This window comes from Perna viridis, chromosome 4 (assembly GCF_037379345.1).
Source record: "Perna viridis isolate PV_CMFRI_1.1 ecotype Kerala chromosome 4, ASM3737934v1, whole genome shotgun sequence".
Taxonomy (NCBI): Eukaryota; Metazoa; Mollusca; class Bivalvia; order Mytilida; family Mytilidae; genus Perna; species Perna viridis.
The window spans coordinates 24,949,819-24,967,310 of record NC_142448.1 but is presented as its reverse complement, the minus strand read 5'-3'; the positions used below and the strand labels follow the sequence as shown (position 1 = coordinate 24,967,310).

General features: G+C 31.4%; 1 protein-coding gene across 4 annotated transcripts in view; it reads right to left on the bottom strand.

Annotated features, from left to right (window-relative positions):
* The window catches only part of LOC148619448 (voltage-dependent calcium channel gamma-5 subunit-like), a 71,622-nt gene that overhangs the window by 40,345 nt on the left and 13,785 nt on the right, over positions 1–17,492 (bottom strand). Inside the window, exon 1 of one of the 4 annotated variants that reach the window (XM_088579338.1) lies at positions 17,382–17,478. The exons of the other annotated variants lie outside the window; for them this stretch is intronic. The gene's annotated coding sequence lies outside the window, so the exon portion shown is untranslated. Of the gene's footprint in view, positions 1–17,381; positions 17,479–17,492 lie in introns of those variants that run through there. 4 annotated transcript variants of the gene reach the window in all.

Sequence of the window (17,492 nt, the reverse complement as noted above, 5' to 3'; positions counted from 1 at the left end):
AACAAACGGTCGGCATTTCAAATGAAACAAATTGTGCTGTTTTACTAACTGAAGTATTCCTTCACTCTTATGAGGCTGACCTTTTAGCTGATCTAATTCAAAGGAGAGAACATTGTTTAGCCAGATCTTTTATCTAAGTTTCTGCTATATAGATGACGTATTATCGTTAAATAATCCTAGTTTTGGGGATTTTATACATGGCGTCTACCCCCCAAAGAACTTGAGAAACAGGATCCTACTAACACTGTGAAGTATGCATCATATCTTGGACCACACTTAGAGAGCGATTGTAAAAGAAAACTAGTGACCAAATTATACGACAAACGCAACGACTTTTCTTTCCGTATTGTCAACTTTCCTTTCATCTGTGACAACATCCCTTCAAAACCTGAGTATGGAGTTTTCATATGACAATTAAGCTTCAGGGTTATGTTGCTACAAGATCTTACTGATCATTGCATAAGTTTTATGGTCGTCAAATGAACTCGTGGATCGTTACGGTGTATCCATCTGCACCATGATAACACATTTGTTCAAAGCGTCACAGTTTCCTTTCCCTCTTTTTGATTTTCTATGAGCAGCTCGGCGGGTGTTTCTAGAAAAGCAGAGGACGCTTACCTTACCGATGCACCAGGTCCATACTCCTTTTTCTTACTTTTGTTGCCTTTTTTCATATTATTTTGATTATTTTGTGTTCTTTATTATGTGTGTCTGTTTTCCATGTCTGGTCTTTGTCCCTGGATTACATTCTTTTGACTACTGCTAGAAACTTGGTTCTTTTAATAATTCTTCATCAAAGGTACAAAATGAGGTATTTTTTTACATTCTATGTGATAAAATGTTGATATTTTTTTAATTCATATTAAAATCAAATTGAAGTGTATACTCAATTTTTCCACAAATTACTATTCTCCTTTCAAAAGCTCAATTCCCGTTCTTATTTATAACCGTATATATTGTTCCCATTCAATCAGTCCTTATTTCTACCTTCCACTCGCAATGTAATAAGTTGTTTCGCATTAACACATTGTGTTGCCTTGCCAACCAAGATGTGACAACAATATACCTTATCTGATGTCCGCCCTTGTTCCATCATCTTTAATTTGGTAAATACTTTAAAACCAACAATTTAACAAGAGTTCTACTTGAGTAACAAGAATTGTTACTCTAGAAACCCCACTTTATAAGTTTCAATGTGATATTTAGAAGATGAAGGTAACAAGGTAAAAGATGTTCACACATGCGAAACTTTAATATTTTGTTAATTCTAATACAAAATAATTGATTTGTCAAATAATTCCTTAAAATAAAAGTTAAAGTTTTCCAGTTCAGTTGTTATTTTCTGGGTAGAATCTTTAACAAACGTAAGTCTTCGTATAGGAGTTGTGCACATGCGGGGGATTTTGAAGACCCAGTTATGCCAGAAATATAAAGGTTTTGAAACAAAATACGATTCTGACAAAATATCTGTACCATATTGATCAATGCTGATTTCTTTCAGTCATGTGAAAAAAAAGCAAACGTGCTTTAAGTTCAATGATTGTCAAAGCTGTACTGCTACTTTTTTAAAAAAAGTATATTAACCATAACTCTCTTCTCTTGACCATCTTTACCATTATCAGTACCAAGGAAGAAGGCAAAAACACAAAACACAGGTAAAAACGAAGAAAATAAACACAATGGGCTTTCCATCATCTGTTAGCTATAGTAAGAGATGAAACGTATACTTGGCGTTTGTTTGAGCTCAAATTTATATTAAAAATATAATTTTAATAGCGCTCACACACATTAGGTTTTCCATACATTAAGTCTAATCTCACGAGTCCACTTCATCAAAAACCCAACACTAAAACAATCAATCATTGTATCCTAATGCGTTCAATTCTATTATCTGTGCATTATATGAGCGATACAATCATAATATTGTCTAGAGGTAAGAGAAAAAAATAATGATTTTAGATTGACTGACATGTTATATAATAATGGATTTCAAGGAATTGAGTGATGCAATATAGTTTAATGTCCCAGAAGATTATAACTGCTGTTCACTAAATTTAGCTTTGTTTTATACCGGCAATATTTGCATGTTGTGTTAAAAAGAAAATAATATTGTTTTATGTCCATGAGCTTGGATGTTTTACTATACGTTCCAATTTATCAATTTAAACTGATTGGAAGGTGCTTTAAATTCAATTAAGATTATTTTAATCGTCGATATATTCATATACAAGTCTTTTTCTTTTGGTCCCAAAACTTGAATTATTGTATGTATCTCGTTTATTAAATGTGGAAATATATATACTTTACATCTGCCAGCCCTATATTCTTGAATAGTTAATATAGTCCTGCTTGAATAAAGGTTACCATATATTTAATATGAACTATAAAAGCAATTCAATATACCATTATACCACTACATAACCTCATAGTTACAATTTATAAAAACAAAGTCGAACATTTCTGAATTTTTTTTCTGAAACGCAACATCATTTTCAAATGAGTTCATCTTCTATAAAACGAAACAAAGCACTTCACGTTTCCATATTAAATGGTTTTCCATGGAAAATTGAATTTATTCCCATAATCAAAACACAATTAGGTTTGTTCCGAAATTACAGCATACCAAACGTTTTTGTAAGTGACCAAAATAACTTTAGTCCACCGAATTCACAATGCTAACCAGGAAGTTAGCTATAGTAATATATTAGATTGACCAGTGAAGTCATGTATTTCAATTCCTATTCCTATCTATATCTTGTAGCACCATCCTTTGGGATGTTTCTTGATTCTCCTTAATATAGAGCAAATGAACAATATCCTAGTCGGGAAATCCATTATCTCGGAACCGGATTTACCTAATTGAGATAATTTCTAACTCTAATTAAATTACAACTCATTTATGTTGGTAATGTCCTTGTAATAAAAAGCATGTCACTATACATTACTGTATACCCTAAGCAGTCCTTTCAGGCGCTGCTTGACGCGGTTGCGTTGATAAAATATATGCTTATTTCAGGGAAGGTATGTGGAGTGAAAATGTGTTTAAGTATAAATAATTCTTATCATGAGATTCTTCATGCTTATATCCTTTTTTGATTGGTCGAAAACGTCGTTGCCAGAAAGTTCATACATGCATGAGCTCCGAGATCTGTTCATTATAGGATTGAACAGCTATTTTCGGTCTTTCATGCATGTATGAACGGATCTCGGAGCTCCCAAACTCAATGAAGGGCCCAAGGCCGTTCATGTAATGTATGGGAGTGGAGGGATCCGCAAAAGGAGATGAATTTTTTGAACACGCAAAACGTTTAACAGGAATGTCCACGAATCATTTTTGATCGTTTATCGATCGTATGAACTCGTAAAGCATTCGAAAGATCTGTTTGCTATTTCATACGAATGTTTTACGATTTACTCGTGAATGATTGAGAGTAGTTAACGGTTTTTTTCGATAACTTTACGGATAAAGCGAACACTTTGCAAATATATACGGATGACTTGTCTAGGACGAATTGCGAGTGGGCGAAGCAGTTGAAAAGCATTTTTGGTATAATATTGACTTATTTCTCTCGTAAATTATTCTAATGTTTAATTGAAGAATGCATGAGGTTGTATGGCTTGAATTTACATGACAATATGCAACCCCATTGAAAATTGTCAACGTTCGTAAAAATACTCGTAGATAAACTGCAATTATTATCGCAAAACCATTCGCTAATTATATGTAAAAAATCGTAACAATTCGCAATACACTCGCAATAAATTCGTATGCATTCTTAAATTGATCATATTTAACCGCAATGAATCGTGAACTGTTATCATGAACTCATCGCATTCATATTTAGTAAATCGGAAAGTGATCGACCATACTCGTTACCAATTGTAAAAGTTCATCAATCGCAAGAATTCGTGTTAGTCTTTGTGATTTGCAAGGATTCGGAAAAAAAAAGAAAAAAAATTCGTGTAAGCGAAGGGGGTATTAAGGATGTTCGTTACTCTGTTTAAAAGGTTGTGAAATCTATCAAGATCTTTCACGCTTGAACAATACGAGTAAAAAAATGATGGATTAATTTGCTTGATTTTTGAAATATAATCATTGGAATTTCGTCGGGAAAAGAATTTCTTTTGATTCCCCATAGGTCATTCATTTGCAGGTTTCATCTGTTGAAACTCTGAAGAAATAACAAAGATAAAAAACTCATCAAATAACATTTTAAGGAGTGTTTAATGAAATCAAGAAAAAAAGTGGAAAGGGGGGGGGGTGGGTAACTGGGCGAATAACATAATTGCTATGAAAAAAAAATTAAATAAATAAATAAATAAAATAAAATAAAATAAAACAACTACAAAAAAAACCCCAAAAAAATAAAATAAAATTACACAACTACAAAAAAAAAATAAATAAATAAAAACAAAAACAAAAACAACAACAAATATATAAAAAAAACAAACAACCATAAAATGTATGCTGAGTCTCTATGAGATGGAATAGACATTATAAATTGTAGTTGAATTTTCGAAGGCAGCATTAAAATTGTACTTTTGTATTATTTGTCACACGTTGCCCTCAGATTTAAAACCTTACTGTCGTTATTAGACTCATGCATCTAAAGCTTGAACGTCTCTCATACAATTGTCGGGCCATCCTATAACACGTATTGCAATGAAAAATTGTAGTAATAAATAGGATATTACTGTTGTTTAACATTTGAAAGCTTAAACACTGTTAAAATACTTTTATTCGTTGTTACCAATTTTTTGTGATTTAGGGAACAAATCAATTCGTAGAATCTTGAATTTGTTGATTTGACAAGAGTAATCAAGGGAACCAAGGTTATAGCGGTAATCAAAAGAATGTAATCCAGGGACTAAGACCAGACATTGAAAACAGAAATACACAACAAAGTAACAAAAAGTAACTAAAATCATACATACAAAGTGAAAAAGAGCAAATGAGCAACTCCGACTCCACTAAAAACAAACTGGGAGCATGGACCAGGTGCACCGGTAGGGTAATCGTATCGTCCTCTGCTTTTCTAGAAACACCCGCCGAGTTGCTCATAAAAAGTCAAGTCCGGGGTAGACCAAAGAGGAGAAAAAAATATGACACATTGAACAAATCGGTTTTATGGCGCAGATGGATACATCTGTAGTACACAAATAAATGGGAAACCTATATTTCCATACCGGTCCTTAACATATAATCCCATATGTTTTGAACATAGGAATACAAATGTTGCATTTTTATCTTTATATCTCATTTTGAATTTGATTCAAATACGACACATTCCAAACGCCCCATGCAGGTCCGGGTGTTACAAAAAACAGGCTTGCAGCAGCGCTAAGCTTGTCGTTAAAGGCGACTAAATAGTGCTCAGAAACCTAGCCCCAGGTAACGGAATTGGGTACCCCTGGCGTGTTACATGCTAGGAGTGTCAAGCTATAATACGGAAAACCTGACCGCAAACCATAGTGGTGCACCGTGTTGGGAAAGATATCACATTCCGCGTACGTTAAAGAACCCTGCTGTAGTATTCGATAGGAGTAAGAACCTTTGCGTTCCGCCACAGGAGGCTAAATTGCCCGACCCTACCCATCCCTTTCTTTTTGTTGTGGCAATCAAAATTTGTCGACCCTATTATTCTTGTGTCCCATCCCATTTTTTCATTTCATCATCATTTCATGTTCATTTTATCATCCATTTCACGTTCATCGTCTGAATATAGCTGAAATATTGCTGCTCGTACGTTAAACCCCAACAATCAATAAATCAATCACATTCCAAACGGATTTACTTACCTTTGGAATATTGTATTTTATTTTACGTCCATTTTTATGATATGATATCTACATTAAGGACTGTATTAATCTTAAAAAAAAACAACAAAATTTTAGTTCAGATTTTTTTAAAGTAACCTCGGATGGCGCAAAACAACTAGTAATACTTTCCCATGTGAGAAAAGGACACGCATATAGGAATGATTTTAATTCAAATTTGTAAAGAAAGACAAAAAGACCTTGAATGTTGCCAAAATCGAAAAAGTTAAAACTTCTTGATTTCGCAAAATAAGATCATGCTTCAAAGTTACACTTGCACAAAAATGACAATGCACTAAAATTACTCATATTTATGTTTGCGTTATATAATTTTGTTTTCAAATTCATTAGATTTAATCATTGATACTTGATTTGTCAGACAGCAAAATACAAATCATGAGTAATCAATTCATTATGTTATGTAATCTGTTCGTTCAGATCACCCATCCATAAACTTGTTTATGCTTTTCTATGATATTGTTGTCAGATTATCAAAATAAATTGCACAATTTCCAAACTAAATCACAGCTTAGATAAACTGTAATAAAGGCAGCAATAATATGAGTTCATATTTTTTAAAATACAATTCGCATGACTAGTTTTAAAATGAAATGTGCAATGGTCTTACTTCACATTATGATTTTGTTAAGATAGTTACCTAAAACATATACCTAACAAATGACTTAATAATATATATCATACCTATTAAACGGAGCATGCTTTTCTGTCATCTTGCAAAATCATACAGACATATATATTATCTATTAACTTATAGTTGTTGGAATAAGGTAAAATAATTTACTTGAATGATGCTTTTTTAACATTTAGATTGATAAAAGTAAAAACATTATTTTTTAAAAGTTTCTTTCAAAGGAAAATTATTGGCGAGAATTTTTTAAAGGGGGCAAAATTGGCGGCAAAATGTATTAGGAACTTTGTTTGTTTTGTAATATTGCAAGAAAAAGTTCGGTGACCCCAATAGTCGTTTTCAAATATGAAAGAATGCAAGTTGAGTGTTCTTTATATAGAGTTATAAGAAATTTGCCAGTTTTTTCATAAGTTTGAGAAATATTGAATCAATAGAAGCCGTATAAAGTGTAGTAAAATATTAGCTTTTTAAGGCCCAATAATCTCAATATCAAGATTTGTGACATGTGTTTTTACACTAAAATTCTGAATTATGTTGATTCATAGTCATCTTTGAGATAAAGTTAGAAAAATTCATCTACTAGAATTATTAGATCTGATCTATGTTAATGGTATGTTAAACTTTTAATTAAAAAAAAAAAAAAAAAAAAAAAAAAAAAAAACCGCAAAAGAAAAAAAAATAATAATGACGAAGATATCCTCTGTTTCTTTTTCGCAGAAAGCATGACAATGATTTGATCGTATTATAAACAGTGCGGAAAAAAAAAAAAAAAAAAAAAAAAAAAAAAATTTAAGAGAAAACATATTCTGCACTAATATAAAAACCTTGCAGCTGAGTGTCTCATGAAATTATACCGCAAATATAGTGAATATTTGATTAGAAAATCATATCTATGCCACAATAAAGACTAGTACAAATTGTGAACAAAGCTCTTTTTATAATATATTTGCACACAAGGGAGTTACAATCTGGTCAAAGCATACAAAATCGTCAAACGGGAAGTTGATATTGCATCTGTCTGAAATGTAATCCCATGATATCGCTTACAAATATAAAACCTCTTTCAAAAGTATCAAGTGGCTGTGATAAGTAAATGGAATGAACACTAACGAAAAAGGACGGACGTACGAGCACCACTATCACTATAAACCTAAAGCAAAGAAGTGTATTGGTTTGATGGGACGGGTCAACCGAAAATTTGCAGAAAGAATTAATATTGGCACTCTACAAGAAATAAGACGCATTTATTCTAATTTTCAGAAAATAATAAAATATTCTTTTACTACAATATATTTAAGGCGAAAACTAAATTGATTTTCTTGTAAACAATTATTCATTAATGCCAATGAAGTACAATTCTGAGTACACACACTGTTGTAATTGTGTTTCGCAACATGCGACTGTCAAATGTAGGGGAAATGATATTAAAGATATCAAATTACTTCCCGAAAAATATTGTTTTCTTTTGTAAGTCATTGTAAGATGGCTCATAGCAAGTACTGTTTCGGAATTCCATTAACGTTTTTCACAATAAAGGCAAGCAGATTAATCATATGCACCGATATATCACTACGCCAACTACCGTCTTTTACCCGGGTTTATGCACTGAACAATAGTATGAAATTCTATTATCTTTTAAACCCATCGAAAAGTTAGGTTAAAATACATGTTTGAATTACTCAGTTGTTGTAGGTGTATTAGGCTTGCACGATAACAAATAATTCCTTTCATAGCATTAATACTTTGGAAAGTAAATAAGCTGTTTTTGTTTTCTTTGCAAAGCATCATTATAAAGGATGGGAGAAGGATTAACTGATCACTTAAATAATGGTTTAAACATATATTAAAATATCAGATCACAATATGATTAAAATAAATAATCTTCTTACATTGATTTCAAACGTAATGATGAGTATATCAAAATACTTAAGGAATCTTAAAAACTTCAAACGTATTTTTATGTTTAGTTACATTTTTTCAATAAGATCAGCTGCTAATCTGAAGAGTTTTCCAATCAAGGATTGAACAGATTATTTCTTTACATTTAAATCATTCATATTCAATTATGGATCGTCAATTTAGACAAATATAGATTATAATCGAAGTTAAGAGCGAGCAGGAATTACAGAACAAGAAGGACACCACGGTTGTCTCAAGCAGTTTACATTCAAGTGACCACAGAAAAAGTTACTTAACAGATACATATAGGAGTTTTAAGTCATCAACAGAACTAAGGTTTTCTCTCAAATCCGATTGCACGTTATGAATAGAGGAAGCATCTCCGTCCTTTTAGAAAAGGTGCTTCTGAATGTTTGTTGACATATGAATGAAGGGCTGTAGTGGAAATCGTTATTTCCAGGGCCAATAAAATTCGATTTGACCTGAACCATGCCTTTTAGAAGAAACATGACTGATTGGCTGTGTTCCTGAAAGAGTAATCAAGGGAACCAAGGTTATAGCGGTAATCAAAAGAATGTAATCCAGGGACAAAGGCCCGACATGGAAAACAGACATACACAACAAAGAACATACAGTAACTAAAAGCATACATACAAAGTGAAAAAGAGCAAATGAGCAACTCCGACTCCACTAAAATAATACTGGGAGCATGGACCAGGTGCACCGGTAGGGTAATAGTCCTCTGCTTTTCTAGAAACACCCGCCGAATTTCTCATAAAAAAGTCAAGTCCGGGGTAGACAAACGAGGAAAGGAAAACTATGACTCGTTGAATAAATCAGTTTTCATGGTGCAGACGGATACACCATAACGATCCACGAGTTCACGATGACGACCATAGAACTTCTGTACTGATGACTTCAATCTTGTAGCAACATAACCCTGTTCCAGAAGCCTATTTGTTAGAGTTCTAGTGGATACAAAAAGTCTGCGTAGTTTAGGCAAGCTCTGGCATAACGTATGAGTATATACGCAGGTGGTGAAGGGATGTTGCCACAGATGAAAGGAAAGTTGACAATTCTGAATGAAAAGTCATTACGTTTGTCGTAAATTTTGGTCAATAGTTTTCCTTTACCATCGATTTCTAAGTGTAGGTGAAGATAAGAGGCTGACTTCACGGTGTCTGTAGTATCCTTTATCTCAAGTTCTTTTGGGTAGATGCGATGTATCAAATCCCCAAAATTAGGATTGTTTAAAGATAATACGTCATCTATATAGCGCAAACTTATCCATAGCAAAACCCTAGCCACCCCAACCAAAACAAACGCAGTTGAAAGTGTTTACAAAATTTTGAAAGCACGATAAATCATTTAAATCAAATTGATGTTTCCAGGGATTAATTTCGGAAACAAGATATGGAAGTAGGGTTTTCAGCAAATACAGACAGACAAACCAAATAATGAAATCTGACAGTGTTGTCCCATGGCATATTTTTTTTTAATCTGCTAGAGGCTTGTAAAATATATTGATTACAATGCGTTTACTCTTTGATTTTGCTTTTGTTTGGTTACATAGTTACGTATGTTTTATTATACTGGCCACCTTTCATTGTTTAGTACAGAGAGTAAACACTAAATTGTTAATTGCAAGCAATAGCTAGTGAAACATCCAACTACAAAACTGTCATTCATAATCAGGAGGAAAAACGTAGAAATAACAATAAATAAGAATCATAAAACTAGAATTTGGGATGGAGTTGACACAATTACTACTTTGCAGTATTTAAATATGTACACAATGTCAAACAGCAAAATAGCAAAGTATATCAAAACAAAACTGTAAGAAGTAAAATTGGTTGGAATTCATCAAAGATGATAGTACCACTATATTTCTTATAATTGGATTAGTATAAGAATACTAAATATATTAATGCTGCACCTGCCGGCATGCTGTACACTGTTTCAAGAAGAAACCTTATATAAAGTTAATTTTCTTAGATGTATAAAAATAAGTTCATTTCTCTCTCCTTGGTTGTTGGTGGTTTGGGAATATGGCTACTTTCAAACTTCATCTCATTTTGCATATCACGAAAAGTGTTGAATATTTTGTTATATCAAATATTTCAAAAGCAATTCCTATCAGTAAATTAAATACCAAATGACAATTAAAACGAATATTCAAAGTTATATTATAAAAAAAAACCATATAAAAACAAAATGCATTAGACTTTTTTCCCTTTCCCTGTTAATCCTGATGTGTAACTCAAAACACAGTTATTACTTTTATACTTGTTATTTTACAAATTGTTGATTAAACCATATTTTCAGATGATGTGAAGCCAACGGATAAATCATAACTTGACTGACAAATTGCGTCAAAGCAGATTTCTTATGATATGAGATAAAATAGATATGTGTCTTTTGGGACGTTACCAATCGGTCTAGATTCACGGTATTTAGTGTTCAAGTTGTCAGTTTATTTCCTTTTATGTGGAATTTGTTTTGTCTATATGTAATGTCTCCATATTTCTTCTGTTATGATTTGTTTCGTTTTTTTGATTTAATTGTAATATTCTAATTGAGTCGTAGTTTTTTTTCTCTCGATCGATTTCCCTAAAAGTATATTTGTCCCTAGCCAGTTTTCCTCCTCCTTGAAGATTAGTTCAAATAACTCTTTAACATTAGTGTTTTTGTGTGCTTTTAATATCAATTTCTGTGTGTTGTGATTATGTTTAATTTGTTTTGTCTAACCGACGATTTCAAGCTTTTAAGCTCTGTTAGTTGTGCCCCTGTATGTCACTTTCACACAAACCGAAGCAAACATAACACTTCAACAATTTTAATCAGTTACGACGTTCGTATTGTTAGAGATTCATTAAAACTAAAGCAGATTTTTTTTTCATTTTGGAAATTGAAACAAAAACAGATTTTAACATGATATAATCTATGCATTTAATAATACAGGTAACCTTTTACCCGAGAGACAGACACAGTAGAGCTTTGAGTTACATATTTTAACTTATTGTTGATGATTTTGATCAGATTAACAGAGCGTTCATTAGAGATTAATTAAATGATAGTGTCGATTATAACGAAATAAATGTCTGTGACATCTAAAAACATAAAAAATAAAGCTTGACATTTTGGTGTGTATAATCCAAATGTAATAAATTGTCGTTGATTTTTAAGATGAAAGCTAGTAATTAGACTAATAGAGCATACTAAGACAGGTGTCCTTCTAATCCTCAGAACTGTAGATGTTTTGAAAACAGTTTTTAGACATTACACCGTACCATGAACTCGTCTACAGTCAGGTGACATTAATATGCACGATTAAAAGCAAAAAATTAGTTGTTAAAGTCGTATATCTGAACATTCTCACTCAAATAAACTCACTCATGTGAAGCAGGATGTTTAGTGCTTTAAAGTGTATTCATTTTGAATAGTGCCTGGTGTTTATCAGGTCGGTAATTTTGTTATTACCCTCCAAATAAGTACAGTCTAGGATTACTATAAACGAAATGAGGTTATTTCCAATGCAATAAATATTGAAAGTTTTTTCGTCCGTAACTTTATGGTCACACTGTTCATCCATACAGATGGCTAAAAGCTAGTCGTGTTAAAAATTGCTAATAATATTCCATTTTATTAATTGTTTAAAATATGTTCCCGTGTAATGTAATGACACCCACCGAAGTGCCAATGAATGAGGAGGGAAATTTCAGAGGGACCATCCATCTGACAAAATACTTTCAATAACACATAATTGTACAAACGCAAATAACACCAAGGAAAGAATACTCACAGATACGCACAATATAAAACTCACAAAAACCAACAACAGAACAAACAAACAATCAAACACTTAAGAACAAAATAAATAAACAGGTGTGAGGTTTTCATAGCAACAGTATGTTATTTGTGGCAATTTTTTTTACGACCTTTTTAAAGATAGGCTTCCATGTAAATATTGAGTAATAATTTTCATATTAATGCAGTAATTTTATTTGTTTAACTCTGTGAATAGTTCTCACTGTTATAAATTGTTTCTTTTTTCTGTAATAAAGTTTGAATAGTTTTCACTGTACTAAATTTTCAATAGTATTCATTGTATATTATAATGTATCACATGTTTCCATATAAAAGACTGGTTGTCTTTCACTGTACCTGATTATAAATAGCTATCCGTGTTTATTTTGTAGATTGTTTTAAAACATTCCATTTTATGGTTAGTTTGAAATGTTTCCATGACATGTAATGGATTTAAGCAATTTTCATGTTATGCATAGACAAAGTTTTCATTGTAATTAATTGTCAATTATTCCATGAAAAAAAAGGTAACTCTTTCAAGTTCATGGGTCGTCAATAGTTTCATGCATTAAAAATTGCTATAGCTAGTTGGAGCATATTTCATTGTTAAAGTGAACAAATGGATTTTATTCAAACAAGAAAGGAATTTAACAGTGTTCTGTGTAATTAGTTATAATTAGTTAGTTCATAGTTTTCCTTTCCTTTTTCGTCTATCCCGGACTTTTCTTTTAGAATGAGCAACTCGGTATGTGTTTCTAGAAAAGCAGAGGACGATTACCCTACCGGTCCACGCTCCTAGTTTAGGTGCATTTCGAGTTTCTCACTTACTTTTGTTGTTTCGTACGTATTATTTTTGTTATTTTATGTTCTTTGTTATGTGTGTCCGTTTTCCATGCCCGGTCTTTATCCCTGGATTACATTTTTTTAAACTTTCTGCTAGAATCTTGGTTCTCTTGATTTATCTACAAACATAATAAGGCGTGTCCGAAATCCTCTAATAATATACTCGATCTCACAACTTAGGCTATCTTTGGTAGTATGAGATAACGTCATTGTGGTAGTGTTCTGTTCCGAAAAAGGAAGTTATATTTATTTGGCATTTGTGTAAGTGTAATCTAAGACATTTGAAACACTGGTTGGAAGAAACTTGAATAAAGGTATGATGTTAGAGAATATAAAAATATTAATCATATATATTGAAAATTGTAATTGCTGTGCACATGTTTCAAGGAGAAAACTCTCAAATTCTCATGTATTGACCTGTAGAAGTTTAATTGTTCATTTCTTGGTATTTGGTGGATTACTTTTTTATTGGCAATTATACCACATCTTCTATTTTTATATCTCATTAGCAGGATTACAATAAAACATATAGGAATATCTAAATAGGAAATACGAAACCAAATCCAATATCGAGAAGTCTACGATGGGCACTTCAAGGAATGAAACCTCAGTGTTAAGGATATTTTGAAATTTGTAATACTGCATTTTTTTTTTATAAATACGGTACAAATTGGTGATTTAATCTAACAACATTATGCAAATTAAAATCAATCCAACAAGCAAACAACAAGTTAACATGGCAACACTAGCTATTGCTTGCAATTAACAATTTAGTGTTTACTCTCTGTACTAAACAATGAAGAGTGGCCACTATAATAAAACATACGTAAATATGTAACCAAACAAACGCAAAATCAAAGAGTATACGCATTGTAATCAATATATTTTACAAGCCTCCAGTAGATTAAAAAAAATATGCCATGGGACAACACTGTCAGATTTCATTATTTGGTTTGTCTGTCTGTATTTGCTGAAAACCCTACTTCCATATCTTGTTTCCGAAATTAATCCCTGGAAATATCAATTTGATTTAAATGATTTATCGTGCTTTCAAAATTTTGTAAACACTTTCAACTGCGTTTGTTTTGGTTGGGGTGACTAGGGTTTTGCTATGGATAAGTGAAATATCAAACATTGAAAAAAAAAAACAAAAAAACAATCTAATTGTGTCATCTGCATAAGATGAACGACCATAAATGCATAAATGCAGGTTATTTTGTTAGCAAGATAAATCTGTCAGCATTATATTCTGAACAGAGTAATAATGATTAATTTATTTATAGAAGTGAAATATAATTTGTACAATAACTTAATGTTCCATTGTTTGTTTAGACGAAGTAATATGTTAAAATAACGTATCATTCTGAAGTAAGACATGAAAACAAAAGATTTGCTACCGGTCATGGAAAATAAGCAGGCAGTAGTAATTATACTGAATGTCAGGCTCATAAACCGAAGTACACAACTAAACATTACTGTAAAAAACAATCACTTATACGACTATCGCTCAATAAATTAGGAAAAATGTGAACTAAATGATACCCCCAAGTAAGGATATGGTAACGAAAGCACAAATCTATCAAAACAATCATGTTGCATTAGTCTGAAATTGAATTGAACAATATGGCATATCCATATAAAACTTCTATAAAAACATCAAAAATATGTGAAGTACAGACACCACGATCACAATACACTTCTTGCATGGCATTGAATAATAATGAAAAAAAAAAAAAAAAAGAAATAGTACTCTCCAAACAAAAAAAAACCAAAGCAGGTATAGTTTGGTCTGAATGAGTATCCTATGATTACTAAGTCTACCCCTTTTCTGTCTTGTGGCTTAATTAAATTACGTTAATTATAACATCTAATCCATGATATGCACTTGAATTTAATGTAATTAAGTAATATTCCAGATAAAAGCCTGCAGAAGTATTTTTTTTGTAATTTTGAACTGATAACAAAAATGTAAAAATGTTCTGGTGGGGTGAAACTTTTATTTGTGATTCAAATTTAAAAGAAAAAAACTGGCTATCCAAACTCATTTCAAAATAACGGTATAATAATTTAAAGAGATTTCAACTGAGATCCGGTGACAAATGTTGACTAAAATATATTTTAATAAGCAACTAGACTAATAAGACACGCAATCTCCAAATAAATGTTATCTTATAATTAATTTCGAGATTAAGAGTAAAAAATACCAAGGTTTAAAGTACTTTTTTTTTCGTCTTAAGAATATTAGTGGTCTAAGGCATACAATACGTTAATTTGATTGATGGTTTGGCGAATGAAGCATTTAAAGACTTTACACATAAGCACTTGACATTCTCATGGTAATTGTTAATTTGGCAACACACTGAAATCAAGTAAAGGAATAAAGCAAAAGTTGCAACAAATCACATGCAACAAGTGCATTTGTATGTAGTACTCAATAACATGAAATGGCTTCGAAGTATACGGGAAAGACACAATATGACTCTGTGACTACCATCAACATTATATAGTAAGTCAAAGCATTTAACTTTAATTTCGGAAATCTCTGGTACTTGTCAACATGTTACTTCTGAAAAGCTTCTCTGTTACTATATAGAAACGATATTTTACAAATAATTGGCAAAATAGATATTCAATCCGTTTTTTTTTTAGAAATGGCGCATGTAGCAATGTCAATATAAGTCGTTCATGGGGTAAAAGAGTTTTCTTTCTAATACGATTTAAAAAATTTCTCGGCACATGCAAACCTCATGTTTTTTTTTCTTGTTTTACTCCTTGAGCATTTTGTGCTTAAAAATCTAAGATAACATTATTTCAACATATATGTGTGAATATAGCAATGTTATGAAATGATCTAAGTTTGTTGTGATTTTTTTTCTAAATTTAATGGCAAGTTTTGGCTCGACGGCGTCTTTGTACAATGCAGTTATCTGTTAATTATTGCAAATTTCGGTATGCTGTTTACGTATTTCAAGATCTCATCAGCAGCATTAGAGACAAAAATGTAGGAAGTTTACGATTAAAAAAACAATTACATTGTTTGTAGACGTATATACAAGAAGCACCTAAATCACAAAAAAAATATCGAGGCAAAAAGCCAAATCCAGCACTGAAGAGTTCAACCATAATATGTCGAAGGAGCTACAACATCGTAGGAAATACAATTTATAACAATATAAATATTTTCAAACATCATTCTATAATTGAAATATCATTCGGAAGTTAAAATAAAATGGAATATCAAATATATAAATAAGTTTTTTTTTTAAATAGACCAAACCAGATGCTTATGGAGAGTTTATCCTAGTATAAAAAATTGTATTATAACAGGGGGTACAGCATGTATATGAATATGTCAAATATGAAATCAATCTAGATTTAAAGATTTAAAGGTGGAAAGTATCCGATTTTTTACTCCGATTAAGAGTCGACAGTAAACTCAATTTGCCTCCGTCAAATTCATGATCATCGAATTAAATACAGTTGTCTCCTAATCGATACTGAATACTTTTTTCAGTTAATTGTATGATTGTTATGCTTTCAAAGCCTTAATTGAAATTAATGCATTAATGACATGGAAAGGAAGCAAAATTCAACTGAAATGGTAAAGGTGTGATTCGACGAAATTGGTGTAAAATGTGACACTTGCGTTTACAATATTTTTACCCATGAAAACCTTTGTTATAAAGACAACTTATCACAAATTATTTTGTTCGTCAAACATATGAAAAGGACAGTAAAAAGCACATTAATTAAGTAACACCCCGCTGACATTTTTTGTCTTGTTTTTGTAACCGTTTAAATACACAAATTTGTTCACAAGATGTCATAGTGGGAACGACAAAAAAAAAAAAAAAAATAAAATAAAAACAAATAAATAAATAAACGAGCTGGAAAATAGCTTACGCGAAAATAACCCTTCGGTAATTCGAAAAATTATCTTTATTTTACATTATTATTTTTGCGTAAAATTCAATTCTACCTTTAACAGTCGTTCGTTTGTTTTCGCAGACGATTCTATTTTGGTCAATTATAATAATTATGTTATTATCCCTGACTGAATGTAAACAGAAAGGGCCATATTTGTAAAGGATCTTTTATTCAATGTCATAAAATGTCTAGTCAAAAATTGTCAGTATGAAGACCTGTAACTAACCATTTCTATCATGATATTACAGTTCATGATGTTAAAAAAAAGATCACAGACTTGCAACAAGTCTTTCTTGTATTAATATTTTATAAGATTTGTATATCTGCAAATGGATAGTAAATGAACAAAATTAGTGTCAATAATTTATTAAGTAATGTATAATTGATATGCTGAGTTATGTCAATAAAACATAATTTTAATCTTGTTGTTTTGTCTTACCTTACAATCGCCTTCAATTCAGAATCAAACTACCATACAAAGTCACTAACGTTTAAGAAGGTTAATAAAACTTTACACCATTCGATACTCTACCAAGGAATTAGAAAATGT